Genomic DNA, 9,284 nt, shown 5'->3' with positions numbered 1-9,284 from the left:
TTCCAGCTTCCAGAATCCGACCAATCCTGATCAGAGCTGTGCGGGGTGGGGGATGGTTGGAGCAATGTGTCTGGGATGGTGGAGGGGGCTGTGTCTGAGGGAGAGGGAGCAGGGAAGGCACTGGCAGGGTGTGACATGTTCTTACACATGGAGGCAATAGAAATGTCACCCAGACAGGTCTACACTCCATGCCAAGACGATTGTGTCATTCTGTCACCCACACTGCCTGGATGCATAGAGATCTCTTCAGTAGCTGCCATTTCCAGAGAATGTGCCCCTCCAAAATAAGCAGTAAATACAAATCTGTGCTCTTCTGTCAAGTTGCAATGTTTGTTGCTGGGAGAACTGGATTATAACCTGTCCACCATGTTTGATCTGAGGTCCACATTGTCATATTATTTTATTTCAATGAGCCACAATGAGATTTAGGCTAAGATCACACGACAGAATAAAAATCAGTCCCATTTCCATCCAGAAAATTGGGGCAATTTTTGTTTTTACTTGTCATCCATGTACAATCCATTTGTTAATCAGCAGCTATTAATCATTTACAGTTACAAAAGCTACAGAATTATAAAAATTGCATGCTTTACTGTGACTCCGTCTGGCATCCGAGTATGCTACCAGAGGAAAAAATTGGCTGTGACTCATCTAATTTATAGGTTAGTGTGAGCGAGCTCTTAAAGGAATTGTCCACTTCAAATAATTTGGAATAGAAACATATAGAAATGACAACTCAATTAGAACAGTAAATAAATAAATATTGCAGAAATTAAAATATATATTATGAACTACAAATGTGATTGGTTAGGGGATCCCATTTCAATAAAGTGAGGCAGGCTTACTTATTGACATTGATTGTTGTTTGTCTGTTATATCCACTAGTGACATACAGTGGCATGTAAAAGTTTGGGCACCCCTGGTCAAAATTACTGTTATTGTGAACAGTTAAGCGAGCTGAAGATGAAATGATCTCTAAAAGTCCTAAAGTTAAAGATGACACATTTCCTTTGTATTTTGAGCAAAAGCCAATATACAGGTGTTGGACAAAATAATGGAAACACCTAACGTTTTGGCATCATAATCTTCGAACATGTGATAAGCATGCAAACCGTGACATATGGTAATGTTTTGTAGTTGATTATTTGTGTTATGTGATATGTGTATGTAAATTAACTGTTTGTTTTGCATAATTGTAAGAACATTGATGAGAACCTGATACCAATGGCAGACCTCTCGGATTTTCAAAGAGGCCAAATTGTTGGTGCTCGTGTGGCAGGCGCTAGTGTAACAGAAAGTGCCCGAATGCTTGGCGTGTCAAGAGGTACTGTCTCCAAAGTAATGACTGCGTTTGAAAGAGAAGGAAAAACGTCCGCAGCAAAGCACAGGTCCGGCCGAAAGTCAAAGTTTGACTGAGAGAGACCGTCGGACTCTAAAGCGAATTGTGAGAGAGAATCGCAAGATCTTGGCTCCGAAAATCACTGCTGAGCTCAATGAACACCTACAGAACCCAGTTTCCACGAAAACTGTTCGTCAGGAGCTGCACAGATCTGGATTCCACGGAAGAGCTGCAATTAGAAAACCGCTGCTCTCAATGACAAATGTTTCCAAGCGTTTAGAGTGGTGTAGAAACCTCCAGAATTGGTCCCTCGAGCAGTGGAAACTTGTGATATTCTCAGACGAATCATCGTTTACCCTATTTTCAACCTCCTTGCCGAGTGTACGCTTGGAGACAGCCGAAAGAAGCATTCCATCCAGACTGCCTTCTCCCAACCGTAAAACATGGTGGAGGTTCTGTGATGATCTGGGGTGCTATTTCGTGAAGATCCGCCGGGCCAATGATATCCCTTCATGGAAGAATTAACAGCCGAGATTATTGAGGCATTTTGGGCGACCAAGTGCATCCAATGGTTCAATCATTGTTCCCGGAGGGGAACGCCATCTTTCAGGATGATAATGCACCAATTCATACAGCTAGAATCATTAAAGCATGGCACGAGGAACATTCTAATGAAGTTGAGCATCTCATCTGGCCCCCACAATCCCCAGACCTCAACATTATTGAGCATTTATGGTCGATTTTAGAGATTCAAGTTAGACGTCGATTTCCGCCGCCATCGCCGCTCAAAGAACTGGAGGGTGTTAACTGCAGAATGGGCTAAAATTCCTTTGGAAACAATTCACACCTTGTATGAATCCATACCTCGGAGAATTGAAGCTGTAATCGCCACAAAAGGTGGACCTACACCATATTAAACTAACTTTTGTTGATGTTTCCAGGTGTTTCCATTATTTTGTCCAACCCCTGTATATATTTCCATCTTTTACATTTTTAAAAATTGCATAAAGGAAAATGAGTTGATGCAACAGTTTGGGCACCCTTGGAGATTTGTGTGCTCAGATAACTTTGACTAAGTTTTCAGACATTAATTATCCTGCTAGGGTTATGGCTTGTTCACTATCATCGTTAGGGAAGACCAGGTGACGCAAATTTCCCAGCTTTATAAAAACCCAGCCTCCTCTAACCTTGTGCCAAAAAACAATAGCCATGGGTTCTTCTAAGCAGCTGCTTAGCACTCTGAAAATAAAAATGGTGGAGGCCCACAAAGCAGCAGAAAGCTATAAGAAGATAGCAAAGCGTTTTCAGGTGTCCTAAAGTTAAAGATGACACATTTCCTTTGTATTTTAGGCAATAATATATATGTATTTAAAAGATGAATATATATATATATATATACATATATATATATATATATACACACTAGATGGTGGCCCGATTCTAACGCATCGGGTATTCTAGAATATGTATGTAGTTTATTTATGAAGTTTTCAGAATAATGCAATTTATACACAGGATTCGGCTGGCCGGGCGCGACCAATTAGCGAAGCGTGGTTCAAATTCCGCACCAATTCGCGGCCGGACTGCGCCTGTCGCTGATTGGTCACGCCCGGCCGGCTGCGAACAATCAGTGAAGCCAGGGCCGGCTCCAGGTTTTTGAGGGCCCCGGGCAAAAGAGTCTCAGTGGGCCCCCCCACTTTAACACATACCACAATTCATGACGCACAGATACAGCAGAGAAATATAGCACAGCCACGTAGCATATAGCACAGGCCATGTAGTATATAACACAGCCACGTAGCATATAGCACAGCCCACATAGCATATAGCACAGCCACATAGCATATAACACAGCCCACGTAGTTTATAGCACAGCCACGTAGTATATAGCACAGCCCACGTATTATATAGCACAGCCCACGTAGTATATAGCACAGCCACATAGTATATAATACAGCCACGTAGTATATAGCACAGCCATGTAGTATATAGCACAGCCCACATAGTATACAGCACAGCTCATGCAGTATATAACACAGCCACGTAGTATATAGCACAGCCACATAGTATATTGCCCAGCCATGTATATTGCACAGCTATGTAGTATATAGCACAGCCCACGTAGTATATAGCACAGCTCACGCAGTATATAACACAGCCACATAGTATATTGCCCAGCCATGTAATATACTGGACAGCCACGTAGTATATAGCACAGCCACATAGTATATAATACAGCCACGTAGTATATAGCACAGCCACGTAGTATATAGCACAGCCCACGTAGTATATAGCACAGAGACATAGTATATAACACAGCCCATGCAGTATTTAACACAGCCCATGTAGTATACACTCACCGGCCACTTTATTAGGTACACCATGCTAGTGACGGGTTGGACCCCCTTTTGCCTTCAGAACTGCCTCAATTCTTCGTGGCATAGATTTAACAAGGTGCTGGAAGCATTCCTCAGAGATTTTTGTCCATATTGACATGATGGCATCACACAGTTGCCGCAGATTTGTCGGCTGCACATCCCAAAGATGCTCCATACAAGGCAGGATGGATCCATGCTTTCATGTTGTTTACGCCAAATTCTGACCCTACCATCCGAATGTCGCAGCAGAAATCGAGACTCATCAGACCAAGCAACGTTTTTCCAATCTTCTACTGTCGGTTGTACCACAATAATGACTGTTTAAAGAATATTATGCACTTGCACCTTTATGTGGTATGGTCCGGTAGCAACTACTCTGCACTGTCACTTTAAAACAAGGTAGGTGTTTTTTTGTCTGGATACCTGCCGCTCCTTATGCTGGCCTCTATAATGTTATTTTGTTCTGATTTTGAGGCACTGGTTTTAATTGTGTATACTGTTTATATGTGAATAAAGTTCTTTTTTTAAAATAACAAACACTTCGTGACTAAGTATAGTTTAATAACTTTACAGTCAGTATGTTCATATGTGAATTGATACTGGTCTGTGGCAGTTTATTGTTCAGCCAGCAGAGTAGTGTTTGAGCTATCACTTATTGTTCAGTGTATCTTAGAACCAACAGTCACTGTGATGCTGATTTTAGTACAGTGATTTTGATCCTACTAAGGCTGGTTTCATTTTTGCGAGTGGTAGGGCTGCGGATGGCTGCCTACTTCCTCCCTTCTTCCTCCCTGAAGCCCCGCCTATGCTCCGCCTACTTTTCCATGCATCCTGCTTTGTCCTGCGTACCTATCTTTAACATTGGGTACAAAGGGACATGCGTTGCATGCGGATGCGTCCGCATGTGGCGATTTTACATGTGCAGTGACCGCACAGAAATGCAAAATGCTGGAGACCTCTGGTTGTCATGCTGACCCATCGGTGACCCCCAACCATTTGACGGGTTCACCGATGAGCAGGTTTAGTGACGCACTTCCGTTAAGCGCGAGTTAAATGGCTGTCAGGGATTGACAGCGGCATTTAACTAGTTAACAGCTACGAGTGGATCGCGATTCCACCCACGGCTGTTGAGGGTACATGACAGCTGTATATATCAGCTGTCATGTGTCCAGAAAGGTGCGGGCTCAGCGCCGGAGCAAGCATCAAACGGGGAGTCCGACATCGGCGTACTATTGTGCCGAATGTCGGAAAGGGGTTAAATTTGGAGCAAATTAGATGCCTCTGAGATGGTGTTATACAGTATGTTGGATATTTATGCACATGTATTTTTCAGCATTAACCCCTTCCCGACATGCGCCGTACCAGTACTGCTCTGCGGGAATTGCATTCCCGCAAACCGCAGTACTAGTACAGCGCTGCTATTTCCGGTCACCGTGCTGCATCATGTGGTGACTGGGATAAGATGGCTGCTGTCACTGACAGCAGACCATTCATGCACGTCACCCCACGGGTCTGTACTGCCCCCCGCTTATAGGCGATCGCTGTGATTGGCTGGTCAATTCTGACCAGTGAATCACAGCAATGTGACAATAAATCACAGCAGCAGCTACTCCCCCATCCCTGTCCCAGTACCCTCCTACACCCCCCCTCCCCATTTAATTTTTAGTGCACTTTTTTGTGCTTTTTTTTCGTGTTCACGGCGTCCTTCTCAAAGCATTTGTGATCTTCCTGTGTCTGCAGCGCTTTGATCAGTATCGCTGCTGATCAGAGACTGCACCACGGGACTTTTTCTTTTGTAGCTAGTTAGTGTAACAGATGTCGCAGTGTAAGTGACGTCTGTTTTTTTTAGAAAGAAATAATAATAGTTAGTACAGCGTAGTTTTAGAGGTAGTGAGGTAGCGTAGCCGACTGATCTTGTTTTCGAGAAAAAAATCGTACAGCGTACTTTTAGAGGTAGCGTCTTTTTTTCTTTTGCATAAAAAAACCTGCTCTCGCCGGGTTATTTCTAGTGCATTAGGAGAGCGTACATCACATTGTTAATGACGTCAATTTTTCTTTTGCAAAAAAAATTATTATTTGTGTCAAGTAAATTTTTAGCGAATGCATTAGGGGAGCGTATGTCACATTGTTGATGACGTCCATTTTTCTTTTATGAAAAAAAGAATTATTTGGGTCGGCTAAATTTATAGGGAGGGCATTAGTGTAGTGAACGTCTGTATTTTTTTATATAAACTTATTTTTTTACATCTGATTTTTATTTTAATTTTTTTCTTCTGTTTCTTCTACATTTTTTCTATCTAGTTTTTTTCTCTCTCTGTTTCTTATAATAAATACTACTCTATACACAAGCCCCACACATTACACGTGTAAAAGCGCCACTTACACACACATCCCCGAGGTTTGGAAGAATAAAATAAAAATGGCCCATTTGTCAAGACGCTATTCACCAGAAGAGGCATACGCCTTCCTTGCCTCCAACACGGATTCATCCAGTGAGGAAGATCCCACTTTTGTCTATTCTTTTTCCTCCTCATCTAGTGAGTAAGGAATCCCAGCAAGGCGCCCTAGGATCCAGGCAACTCCTGCCATATGCAGCAGAGATGATGACATTTTGGGAAATTGTGCTGCATATGGGCATAATCCAAAAATCAGAGCTTTGGCAATGCTGGAGTACTTACATTCTCTAGAGTATACTGGTATTCCACAAGGCCATGACAAGGACACGATTTGAAGCAATCAAAAAATTTTGCATCATAGTGATAATGCACAGTGTCCTCCCCGAGACGATCCAAACTTCATCGTCTTTATAAAATTCGGCCAGTGGTTGAACACTTCAGCAGAAAAGTGTACAACCCCCAAAAGGGACATAGCTTTAGATGAATCTATGGTTCATATCAAAGGGAGGCTAAAATTCACCGGGGCCCGGAGATGGAGGGAGCCCACTGCAGGGCAGCTAACAATGAGGGCAATCTGGCCTGTTTAACTGCCCTGAGGCTCCGGGGGGGCCCTGACCAAATTGCCCTCATGTGCGGCAGGCAGGGAGCGATCCCTGCAGCTCCGCTGCCTACAGGACAAAATGGCAGCGGAGCGGAGCTGCAGAGATCTGTCCTGCTTCCTGTCCGCGCTTCCTGTTTGACACAATAGCACGGCTGGATGGCGTCAGTGGAGTGCCCCCACGCAAGGGCAATGGGGTACTCGGCACCGGGTCCTTCGGTTCGGGGGATGTCACGGTGGCCCGACCTGGTCTGTGGCCCTTTGAGGGACATCCAAAAAAGAAAGGAGTCTTTATGGTTTTGGGAAAGGTCTTTAAAGGGGAAGTGTTCGTGACGCCACCTGTGGTATTCGGTCAGGGTGACCGACGCTGCATAGGGGTCCGCTGGGGTGATGTTATGGCAGCTTGATGGTATACCTTCCAACAGGTGAAGTGTATCCCCAGGGCTTCCCAGAGTGTAGATGGTGGATGGTGTGCGATGCAGTGAATAACGAGGACACAAGATTGCAGTCTCTTTACCCTTACTGAAGGCTTCAGTGTCCTCAGTCCAGGGCACCGGATCACAGGGTAGGCAGAGTCCGGCCGGTCTGAAGGCAAATCCAGAGTCCCCTTGTCCAGGTGGAATGCAATAGCCTTCCTATGCGCACAGTAAGGCTAGGGTCACATTGCGTTATGTGACCGCGTTTAACGGACTACGTTACACCGCGGCATAACGCGGTGTTAACGTAGTCCGTTAACGCCGCCATAGCCTGTAATGGTGAACGCGTCGCTAGCGCCCGCCCACATTGGGCGTGCGCTAGCGATGTGCCGTCATTTGAGTGATGGACCTCGGACGCTGCTTGCAGCGTCCGCGGCGCGCCCGAGGTCTGTTCCTCGCTAGTGCAGATCGGGGATCTGCGCTAGCGGGGACGCCGAACGCGGACCTTAGAGAAGCATTGCATTAGCGCAATCCGCTAGCGCTATGCGCTTAACGGATTGCCCTAATGCAATGTGACCCTAGCCTAACACAGTAGGTCCTCACTTGCATAAGCTCTAATAAGGTCCTCACTGTTATTACTCTTTTCACTGTTCCCCGTGGTCGGATAGAACAAAACACGTATGACTGGTGGCCTGAGGCTTTTTATAGGGACCCTAGAGACACCCCGGCCCCCACAAGTTGCCACCGTATCTCCTGTGTATAAAGGTCGGGCAGCCAATGTAGAATTAACTGTCCTGCCAGTCTCTGAAGTAAAGCATAGAGGTCCTTACTCCCTCAGTATTCTGGCCACCGGTATTCCTGCGCTTCAGAAGGAGGCAGCCTCTCACAGGACAGAGCTCTTTCTGATTTCCTCTCGTTTTGCTATGCCTTCGTTTCTCACTCACTGCAATACACTTCCTTTCAATGTCTCTTTCCTAGGATGCTGCCGCACGTGGGGCAGGCGCAGCTCCGTGGACCCGCATCCTCCTCAGACCGCAGTCTGGATCTGACTGGAACTCGCTCTAGCCAGCTCGGTCTAGAGACCTTTCTCTCTCGGTCTCTAGCCAGGAACTCCCTAACTTTTCCTCCAACTACCAGTTTTAGCTAACTGTGAGGAGTGGCCTAGTAGATAGAACCTTTGCTCCCCCTGGTGGCTGGAGTGTGAAGCGTGTTGTGTGTGGTGATACCTGGACAGAAGATCTCCTTTATTGCCTTCAGACATAATATCGCTCCCCCTGGTGGAAGAACGACATTACTGCAACGACCAGGACTCTGGGGCGCTGCACTAGCATTCAGCGCCCGACTGTGTCAGATAGAAAGCTGCTGGCGAAGAAGATGCAGGGAACGCGCGGAGAGGTGAGTGGTGCTAAGTTTGTGGTGCTGTGTGTGTGTTTGTGGGGAATGTGCGGAAAGGTGAGCTTTGTGTGTGTGTACGTGCGGAGAGATGATTGGTGTTGTTTATGTATGTGTACATGCGGAGAGTTGAGTGGTGTGTGTATATGTGTGTAGGTGGTGATGTGTGTGTAACATGCAGAGAGGTTATTGGTGTGTGTGTGTGTGTGTAGGTGGTGGAGAGGGTAATGACGGGAGTGGTAGGGGAAAAGGCATTGATGGAGGTGGTGGAAAGGGCAATGATGGGGGTGGTGGGGGAGAAGGCAATGATCGTGGTGGAGGTAAGGACAATGATGGTGGTGGTGGAAAAGGCAATGATGGGGTTGGTGGAGGAGGAGGCAATGATGGAGGTAGTGGAATGGGTAATGATTAGTGATGAGCGAGTATACTCATTACTCAGGTTTCCCTGTTATGATCCTAGTGGCAAGGATCGCAAGTTTGACTAGCTAAGTAACTAAACCGACGACCAGCTCTGGGGAAGTGGTATCTGGATTGACCGCAACCTGATCCTATCCGCAAACAACTATAGGCAGCCGTGGAACGTAACCTGGAAATCCTAGACGTCTCTTCACGGCCTGAGAAACTACCTATTCCTAGAGGGAAAGTAAAGTCCTCACTTGCCTCAGAGAAATGACCCCAAAGATATAGAAAAGCCCCCCACAAATATTAACGGTGAGTTAAGGGGAAAGCACAAACGCAGAGATGAAATAGATTTAGCAAATGAGG

The sequence above is a fragment of the Ranitomeya variabilis genome, chromosome 1 (assembly GCF_051348905.1).
Source record: "Ranitomeya variabilis isolate aRanVar5 chromosome 1, aRanVar5.hap1, whole genome shotgun sequence".
Taxonomy (NCBI): domain Eukaryota; kingdom Metazoa; phylum Chordata; class Amphibia; order Anura; family Dendrobatidae; genus Ranitomeya; species Ranitomeya variabilis.
The sequence above is the reverse complement of the archived record's forward strand: the minus strand, read 5'-3'. Positions refer to the sequence as shown.